Below are 9582 nucleotides of genomic sequence, written 5' to 3' on the forward strand. Positions count from 1 at the left end.
ATCTGCCATTCCGCTTCCTTGTCTGATGTCATCTCGTCTCTGGGTTCGGTGCTCTGGGGGCGAGGTTCGCTGCTGGCTGCTGGTGGCTCGCAGCTCGCGGTAGCAGTCTTCTCTTCCTCGCCGTCTTGTCCCGAGTTCATGGTCGGGGGGAGGGTGTGGCTCTCCTCTGGAGCGTTGTGTTCGTCAGCTTCCTCCTCCTCTGGTGCAAAGTTCTTTGCTGCCTGCACATAGCTGCGATTGCGTTTGGGGCAGTTTTTGTAAAGGTGCCCAGCCAGACCACAGAGGTTGCAGCACTTGGTCTCCTTGCAGTCTTTTGCCTGGTGGGCCTCGTTCTTGCAGTTTCGGCAGATGACCGTCTTGCAGCTTGCCGCCACATGGCCTGCCTTCCCGCAGGTGCGGCACACGTTGGGTTGGCCAGCGTACACCATGTAGCCCCGGCTTCCTCCGATGGAAAAGCTGGAGGGTGGGTGCAGGATGGTTCCGCTGGCGTCCACCCTCAAGGTGGCCTGGATCTGGCGCTTGCTGGTCCATATTCCGTACCCGTCTATTTACTTTATTCATCTAAAAATTTGTACAGTACATTCAAAAGCAGTTCAGTACGTTTAGCTGCGGTCAGCAATCCCATACACTACATTTGGGTGCTGACGGCAGTTCCGTTCGATACATTTCCTTGCTTTTCATTTGAAGTACAATTCGGTTCACGTTGTAGTACATTCAACAAATTACATTACATGTGTCACTATACAGTACACGGAATGGGTGACGGTACATTTACATTTTTTCTTTTCAACGTGCATTACGAAACAGACCTTGCATTGTACATGGCACTACATAGGTGTTTACAGATCATGGTGCTCCATGTATACAAAAAAAAGAAGTTACAAGTAAGGCCCGAGGGGAGTTTTGTACTGATTCCTGCCCCCGGGTTTTCCGTGCCAGAAGGGCTTTAAACGGTGGCCCTTCCCCACCGTGCCTTTGCGGCGACTGCACCAATTTTAAGTGCAAAAGGTTTCCACGAAGAACAGATGGGCAGGCATGGTTCAACTGGTGGGGCCGTTTCTCGGCAGTGTGGCCAAGCCCATCCTTCGCAATACCGGGGACAGGTAGAACCTCAGAACGTAGTGACAGCTTGATGCAGCCGCACACAAAGATGGCCATCCTAATGAGGGCCACGTTGGGAACATCCTTTCCTCCACTGTCCAGAGATTTGTACATCGTGTCTCTGCGGACACGGTCCATTTTGGACCTCCAGACAAAGTGGAAGACGGCCCGGGTGACTGCCGTGGCACAGGAGCGAGGGATGGGCCAGACCTGTGCCACGTGCAGTAACCCCTAGAGCACCTCACTCCTGATGACCAGGTTCTTTCCTGCCATGCTGCCGGCCAGAATCATGATGACCAGGTTCTTTCCTGACATGCTGCCGGCCAGAAGCATACCTCCATAAACTTCCAGCAGGTCTGGGCCTATCCATTCCCACAGAGCCGAATACAACTCGACCGGTAAGACGTCGTTTCTGGGAGTTTTACTCGTGGCAAAGTACCGGATGGCCTTTGTCATCTCGTCCAGAGTTAGCGGGTGGTCCAGACTCTCCCACTCGCTGTCGTCTAAGGCCTCTGAGATAGATGACAGGAAAGTCGCGTGGCCTGTGGGCTTGACGTCGTACAGCCTGGCATACAAACAAAAAATCATGTTCATTCATGTTCTTTTCATTCTGGTAATGTTGCCTATTTGTTCCCCTCCACTAAATCTGCTCAGTATTCCTAAATGCCTGTACCACTATGGTATAAATACTATTGGTAAACCATAAAACTTTACAGTCTTAATATATGCATCAACTTCTCCAAAAGCCCGCATAAAGAACTATAACAACAAATAATGCTATTAATTTATCAAATAAATGTGTATAACGATATGAAAAGTTAAAGATCAATCTGTTTTTGAACAATAGGACAGCCCCACAAAAGCAGGGCCTCAAAAAATTAATTAAAACTCTGAGTGTTCCTCTCCACGGAAATCTTTAGTAAAAGGCGAAAGATTTATACGATCTGAAGAGAAACCAGAGTGTATTGAACCTTTACACTCAGCTCCTCGCCCCCAAGCGGCGGCTTACCTCTTTAACGTTGTACTGAGCCGCTAAAACTAACTTCCAGAAAAAATATATTACCACAAATCAATACAGCGAGAGGGGAAGTAACTGAAAACTTCAGTGTCCGTGAAAACCAGTTAAACCTGAAGTTTTATTGTTTTTTTGGCAAAGTGCTATGTCGAACATTATGGGTATGTAAATGAGCTCTGAGCTTGGTGTGGGCTGGGTTTATAGTGACGTTTCCAATTTTCGGTACAAGTTTACTTCCTATTTTCATTCTCTCTGCTTGAACTTTCAGATGAGAAATTTTGATACAAACGGTTTATTTTTTCAGGGGTGAAACAATTCAAACCCAAATAATAACATAAATCAAACGTAGATGTTACTTCACTGCCTGGACTTGGGAATTGGGGACATAAATTTCAACTGACATAAATCTTGGATATGTAGCAAACAGCGAGTGGGCAAGTTTCAGACTTTAGGGGAAAAGGGGGACAACTGAGCAGGGCAGGAGGCTGGGTGAGTGCAAACTATAGGGAAGGGTGACAGGTGCCGAGAGAACGAGGAGTGAGGGTGCGTGTGTGTATATATTCTATTAATGTTAAAAAGTCTTTTATTTTCTTTGAGCACTCATTATAGTGCTCTTGATCAGCTGGCCTTTTACCAGGGGCGGGGGGTGGAGAGAGAGTGGGGGGGGGAGAGAGAGAGACAGGGGGGAGAGAGTGAAAGAGAGACTGGGGTGGGGGGGGGAGAGAGAGAGAGACGGGGGGGGCAGAGAGACGGGGGGGAGAAGAGAGAGAGACTGGGGGTGAGAGAGAGAGAGACTGTGGGGGGTGGAGAGAGAGAGAGAGAGACTGGGTGGGGCGGGGGGAGAGAGAGAGACTGGGGGGAAGAGAGAGAGAGACTGGGGGGGGGAGAGAGAGAGAGACGGGGGTGGGGGGAGAGAGAGAGACTGGGGGGGGGAAAGAGAGAGAGACTCGGGGGGGGGGGAGAGAGAGAGAGACTGGGGGAGAGAGAGAGAGAGAGAGGAGGAGAGGGCGCGGAGGGGGGGAGGTGTGGGGAGAGAGCGGGAGAAAGAGGGGGAGAGAGAGGGGGGCGGAGAGAGAGCCTGGGGAGAGAGAGAGAGCCTGGGGGTAGAGAGAGAGGGGGGAGAGACAGCCTGGGGGGAGAGAGAGAGGTGGAGAGAGACAGGGGAGAGAGAAAGAGAGACTGGGGGAGGGGGAGAGAGAGAGAGCCTGGGGGAGAGAGAGAGACTGCGGGGGGGAGAGAGAGAGAGAGACTGCGGGGGGGGTGGGGGGGAGAGAGAGAGAGCCTGGTGGGAGAGGCAGAGACTGGGGGAGGGAGAGAAGTGGGGGGGAGAGGCAGAGACTGTGGAGGGGGAGAGAGAGAGACTGGGTGGAGAGAGAGGGGGGTGAGAGGCAGAGACTGTGGGTGGGGGAGAGAGAGCCTGGGGGGAGAGAGAGAGGGGGGGTGGGGAGAGAGAGAGGAAGGGAGAAGCAGAGATGGGGGGGGGGGGAGAGAGAGAGCCTGTGGGGGTGGGGGGTGAGAGAGAGGGGGGAGGGGGGGAGAGAGACTGGGATGGGGGAGAGAGTGGGGGGGAGAGGCAGAGACTGCGGGAGGGAAGAGAGAGCCTGGGGGGAGAGAGAGAGACTGGGGGAGGGGGGAGAGAGAGAGTGTGGGGGGGGGGGTGTGGGGGGAGAGGCAGAGACTGGGGGGGCGGGGAGAGAGGGAGAGAGACACGGTGGGGGGGATCAGAGGGGAGAGAGCATTTTCCAATCCAGAAGTCACGAAGCTGTTAACAATCCACACACAATGCCGCATTTGTGGTGGGGGGGGGTAAGGTTATGAACTTGCACTGGTATAAGGGACTTCGGTTGGGGAAGCAGCAGTTCTGCTGAGGGGGCAAGGGACTTTGTCTGGGGGGAGGGACGCACTTGCGCTGGGATAAGGGACTTCGGCTGGCACTTGGTGGCTTCTGGGGAGATCTATCCTCTGTGGCTTCTGAAAGTCAAAGTGGATCGAGTTACAATTTGCAAAGTCAGTGAGAACTTGGGCTGGGCGATTCCAGTTACACATTCCAGAGAAACTTCAGGGTGTGGCTTATCCTCCAAGGGGACCAATCAGAGACAAGGGCGGCCATTTTTAAAGTACAAATAAATTTGTCCGCATTAATTGCCCATCTCTAATTGCCCTTGAACCGCTGTAGTCCGTGTGGTGAATGTAACAGAGTGCTGTTAGGGGCGGAGGAGTTCCAGGATTTTGACCCAGCGACAATGAAGGAACAGCGATATATTTCCAAGTCAGGACGGAGTTTAACTTGGAGGGAAACCTGCAGTTGATGATGTTTCCAAGCGCCTCCTGCTCTTGTCCTTCTAGGTGGTAGAAATTGCGGGTTTGTCAGCTCATGCAGAGTTAGCGGGTGGTCCATACTCTCCCGCTCGCTGTCATCTAAGACCTCAGAAATAGACGACAGGAAAGACTGGGAGGCCACGAGGTCTGTGGGCTTGACGTCGTACAGATTTGCATAGAAGGATTTGCTGATCCTCAGCATGTCGGGCTGCGAAGACGTCACAGAACCATCTTCTTCCTTTAGGCTGGTGATCACAGAGCTCCCCCTGTGTACCTTTTGGAAGAAGAAACGCGAACACGTCTCGTCCTGCTCGACGGAGCGGACTCTGGAGCAGAAGATGATCTTGGAGGACTCTGAGGCAAAGAGCGAGGCTTGCTGGCCCTTCACCTCTTCGAGTTCTCCGCGACATCGACCCCCATCGACTGCAACAGGAGCAGGTTTTGCATGCTCTTCTGGAGTTGGGACAATTCCCTCTGTCTCCCTCTCGCCTCCTGAACACCTTTGAGGATGAAGAACCTCTTGATGTTTGTCTTGATTGTTTCCCACCAGTGCATGGGGGAATCGCAGAGGGGTTTTACGGTTCTCCAACCTTTGTAATCCCTCTTGAGTTCCTCCACGTTTTCCGGAGTCAACAATTTCACGTTCAGCTTCCATATCCCTCTGCCAACTTTCTGGTTTTCCTGTGGGCGACAGTCGGCCAGTAGGAGGCAGTGGTCAGAGAAGAACACCGGCGTGACGTCAGTGGATCTGACCTTGAGCGTGTGGGACACAAACAGGAAGTCTATTCTGGAACGGACGGACCCATCTGGTCTTGACCAGGTGTATCTGAGCGGTGCTCTGTCTGCAGGGTTGCTGAAAACGTCGCACAGCTTGGCATCTTTTACCGCATCCATCAGGAGTCTGGACGTGGCGTCCAGTTTGCTGTCAGCTCTGCTGGATCGTCCAACGGCATCGATGATGCAGTTGAAGTCACCGCCCAGAATGACCGGCCTGGACGTTGCCAGCAGCAGTGGGAGCTGCTGGAAGAGGGCCAGCCGCTCTGATCTGAGAGGCGAGGCATACATGTTAATTAGCCTTAGAGGGGAATTTTTGTACATTACGTCTGTTACGAGGAGGCGGCTGCCCACCACCTCCTTAACTTCGGTGATGGTGAAGTGGCCTCCCCGCAGCAGAATGCCCAGGCCGGAAGAAAGGCAATCGTTGCCTCCTGACCAGACGGATGGTCCGTGTGACCACAATTGCGACCACTGCCGGTAATTGCTGATCTTGCAGGCCGCACTCCTGCAAGATCAGCAGGTCTGCCTTGACCTTGGCGAGGTACCCCAAGGTGGAAACACATCGCGTAGTCGGCTTAATGCTACGCACGTTAATGGATGCAATCTTTAAACCCATTTTTAAATTGGTGATTACAGTCCAAACATTACATTTCGAACACGGAGTCCTTTGGCCCTGTGGCCTGTTCCCGTATACATAGGTTAGCTTTAAACTCTTCTACTGCACCTTGGCTGAGATATGGGTTGCCCTCTGCCTTGGGGATGGTTCGACCAGGGGACACCAGCAGTGTGAACAGGGGGTCCTCCATGTCAACTGGGCTGCCCTCGCCTGGTGTTGGTTGTTCCTTGTGTGCATCCCCTGGGGTGTCCTCGCTCACAGCGTTCTGGAGCTGGGGTGCATCTGTCGCTTCGTCGCTCCCGGAGATCCGGAGCGGGGGTGCATCGGTTGCTTCTTCGCTCCCGGAGATCCGGAGCGGGGGTGCATCGGTGACATCATCACTCCCGGGGTCCCGGAGCTGGACTGCGCTGGTCGCATTGCCATTTTGCCTCTTCTTCTGCTGGTGGTAGTGAGAGCTTTTGCCTCGCCCTTCATCCTCGGATGAGCTGCAGCCACTGCTGTCCGTCGTGGACTCTAGCCGTCTTTTGCCTCTCGTTTCTGCAGGAGGCCCCTTTTCCTTTGACTTGTGGGCCGCCTCCTTCTTCGTGACACGCTGCCATTCCTGTTCCTCTTCTGCTTCTGCTCCCTCCTCTTCCATGGACTCGGTGTCTCGGGGGGGAGTTTCACTGCTGGGTGCTAGTGTCTGGCGGCTTGCCGTGGCAGACTTCCCTTCTTCCTCTCGGTCAGTGTCGACTAGGGCAGTGGTTTGTTCGCACGGTGTATTGGTGGGGAGGGAGGTGTAGGTCTCCTCTGGGGCGTTACACTCCTCAGCTTTCTCCTCACATGTCACCATGTTCTTTGCCGCCTGCGCATAGCTGAAGTTGCGCTTGGGGCAGGCCTTGTACAGATGTCCAGCCTGACCACAAAGGTTGCTGCACTTGGTCTCTTTACAGTCCTTTGTCTGGTGTCCTTCCTTCTTGCAGTTGCGGCAAAAGTAATAATTACAACTTCACAAAAACACACTTACTACATATTCAAGAACTATTACTTTGGACTGCAAAGAGAGCAAGTGCTGCAACCTTTGTAGTCAGGCTGGACATCTGTATAAGGCCTAGTCGGAGGAGGAGCGAGTTCTGGGGACGTCAAGGCCTATAAAGGCCAGCGGGAGTTCGTGGTCGGAGAGCTAGTCGGAGCAGGGACGAGTTCCGGGGACGTCGAGGCCAACCGGTGCAGCTACAGGGAGAAGGCAAAAAGAAGTAGAAAGAAATCGAAAGGTGTCGTCACAGCCAAGGGGGTAAGTGATTGGCTGGTGATTGGGAAGTAGCTTTTCTTTTTCTTTCTTTATCAGTAAGTAACATTTAGCATTGTTGTTGCCCAATTAAGTTAATCCAAGGGTTAAGTCATGGCAGGACAGTTTGGACACGTGTTATGCTCCTCCTGTACTATGTGGGAACTCAGGGACGCTTCCGGTGTCACTGACGACTACGTGTGCGGGAAGTGCATCCGCCTGCAGCTCTTGATGGACCGCATTGTGGCACTGGAGCTGCGGGTGGATGAACTCTGGAGCATCCACGATGCTGAGAATGACGTGAATAGCATGTTTAGCGAGTTGGTCACACCACAGGTAAACGGTACACAGCCAGATAGGGATTGGGTGACCAAAAGGAAGAGCAGTGCAAGGAAGATAGTGCAGGGGTCCCCTGCGGTCATCCCCCTGCAAAACAGATACACCATTTTGGGCACTGTTGGGGGTGATGACTCATCAGGAGGGAGCAGCAGCAGCCAAGTTCATGGCACCATGAGTGGCTCTGCTGCACAGGAGGGCAGGAAAAAGAGTGGGAGAGCGATAGTGATAGGGGATTCAATTGTAAGGGGAATAGATAGGCATTTCTGCGGCCGCAACCGAGACTCCAGGATGGTATGTTGCCTCCCTGGTGCAAGGGTTAAGGATGTCTCGGAGCGGGTGCAGGATAATCTGAAAAGGGAGGGTGAACAGCCAGTTGTCGTGGTGCATATAGGTACCAACGATACAGGTAAAAAATGGGATGAGCTCCTACGAAACGAATTTAGGGAGCTAGGAGCTAAATTAAAAAGTAGGACCTCAAAAGTAGTAATCTCAGGATTTCTACCAGTGCCACGTGCTAGTCAGAGTAGGAATCGCAGGATAGCTCAGATGAATACGTGGCTTGAGGAGTGGTGCAGAAGGGAGGGATTCAAATTCCTGGGGCATTGGAACCGGTTCTGGGAGAGGTGGGACCAGTACAAACTGGATGATCTGCACCTGGGCAGGACCGGAACCAATGTCCTAGGGGGAGTGTTTGCTAGTGCTGTTGGGGAGGAGTTAAACTAATATGGCAGGGGGATGGGAATCAATGCAGGGAGACAGAGGGAAATAAAAGGGAGACAGAGGCAAAAGATAGAAAGGATAATAGTAAAAGTGGAGGGCAGAGAAACCCAAGGCAAAAAACAAAAAGGGCCACATTACAACAAAATTCTAAAGGGGCAAAGTGTGTTAAAAAGACAAACCTGAAGGCTCTGTGCCTCAATGCAAGGAGTATTCGGAATAAGGTGGACGAATTAACTGCACAGATAGCAGTTAATGGATATGATGTAATTGAAATCACGGAGACATGGCTCCAGGGTGACCAAGGCTGGGAACTCAACATCCAGGGGTATTCAACATTTAGGAAGGATAGACAGAAAGGTAAAGAAGGCGGAGTGGCGTTGCTGGTTAAAGAGGAAATTAATGCAATAGTAAAGAGGGACATTAGCCTGAATGATGTGGAATTGGTATGGGTGGAGCTGCGGAATACCAAAGGGCAGAAAACGCTAGTGGGAGTTGTGTACAGGCCACCAAACAGTAGTAGTGAGGTTGGTGACAGCATCAAACAAGAAATAAGGGATGTGTGCAATAAAGATACAGCAGTTATCATGGGCAACTTTAATTTACATATAGATTGGGCTAACCAAACTGGTAGCAATGTGGTGGAGGAGGATTTCCTGGAGTGTATTAGGGATGGTTTTCTTGATGAATATGTCGAGGAACCAACTAGAGAGCTGACCATCCTACACTGGGTGGTGTGTAATGAGAAGGGACTAATTAGCAATCTTGTTGTGCGATGCCCTTTGGGGAAGAGTGACCATAATATGGTAGAATTCTTTATTAAGATGGAGAGTGACACAGTAAATTCAGAGACTAAGGTCCTGAACTTAAGGAAAGTTAACTTTGACGGTATGAGGCGTGAATTGGCTAGAATTGACTGGCAAATGATACTTAAAGGGTTGATGGTGGATAGGCAATGGCAAACATTTATAGATCACATGGATGAACTTCAATAATTGTACATCCCTGTCTGGAGTAAAAATAAAACAGGGAAGGTGGCTCAACCGTGGCTAACAAGGGAAATTAAGGATAATGTTAGACCCAAGAAAGAGGAATATAAATTGGCCAGAAAAAGCAGCAAACCTGAGGACTTGGAGAAATTTAGAATTCAGCAGATGAGGACAAAGGGTTTAATTAGGAGGGGGAAAATAGAGTGAGGGGAAGCTTGCCGGGAACATAAAAACTAATTGCAAAGCTTCTATCGATATGTGAAGAGAAAAAGATTAGTGAAGACAAATGTAGGTTCCTTGCAGTCGGACTCAGGTGAATTTATAATGGGGAACAAAGAAATGGCAGACCAATTGAACAAATACTTTGGTTCTGTCTTCACAAAGGAAGACACAAATAACCTTCCGGAAGTACTAGGGGACCGAGGGTCTAGTGAGAAGGAGG

General features: G+C 51.4%; 1 non-coding gene across 1 annotated transcript; it reads right to left on the reverse strand.

Moving 5' to 3' along the window:
* Positions 1 to 1951: 1951 nt before the first annotated feature.
* LOC139274411 (U5 spliceosomal RNA) lies at positions 1952 to 2065 on the reverse strand. Its single transcript, XR_011595470.1, has one exon. It is a non-coding gene; the product is annotated as a U5 spliceosomal RNA (small nuclear RNA).
* Positions 2066 to 9582: the final 7517 nt, after the last annotated feature.

Source organism: Pristiophorus japonicus, chromosome 9, assembly GCF_044704955.1.
Source record: "Pristiophorus japonicus isolate sPriJap1 chromosome 9, sPriJap1.hap1, whole genome shotgun sequence".
Taxonomy (NCBI): domain Eukaryota; kingdom Metazoa; phylum Chordata; class Chondrichthyes; family Pristiophoridae; genus Pristiophorus; species Pristiophorus japonicus.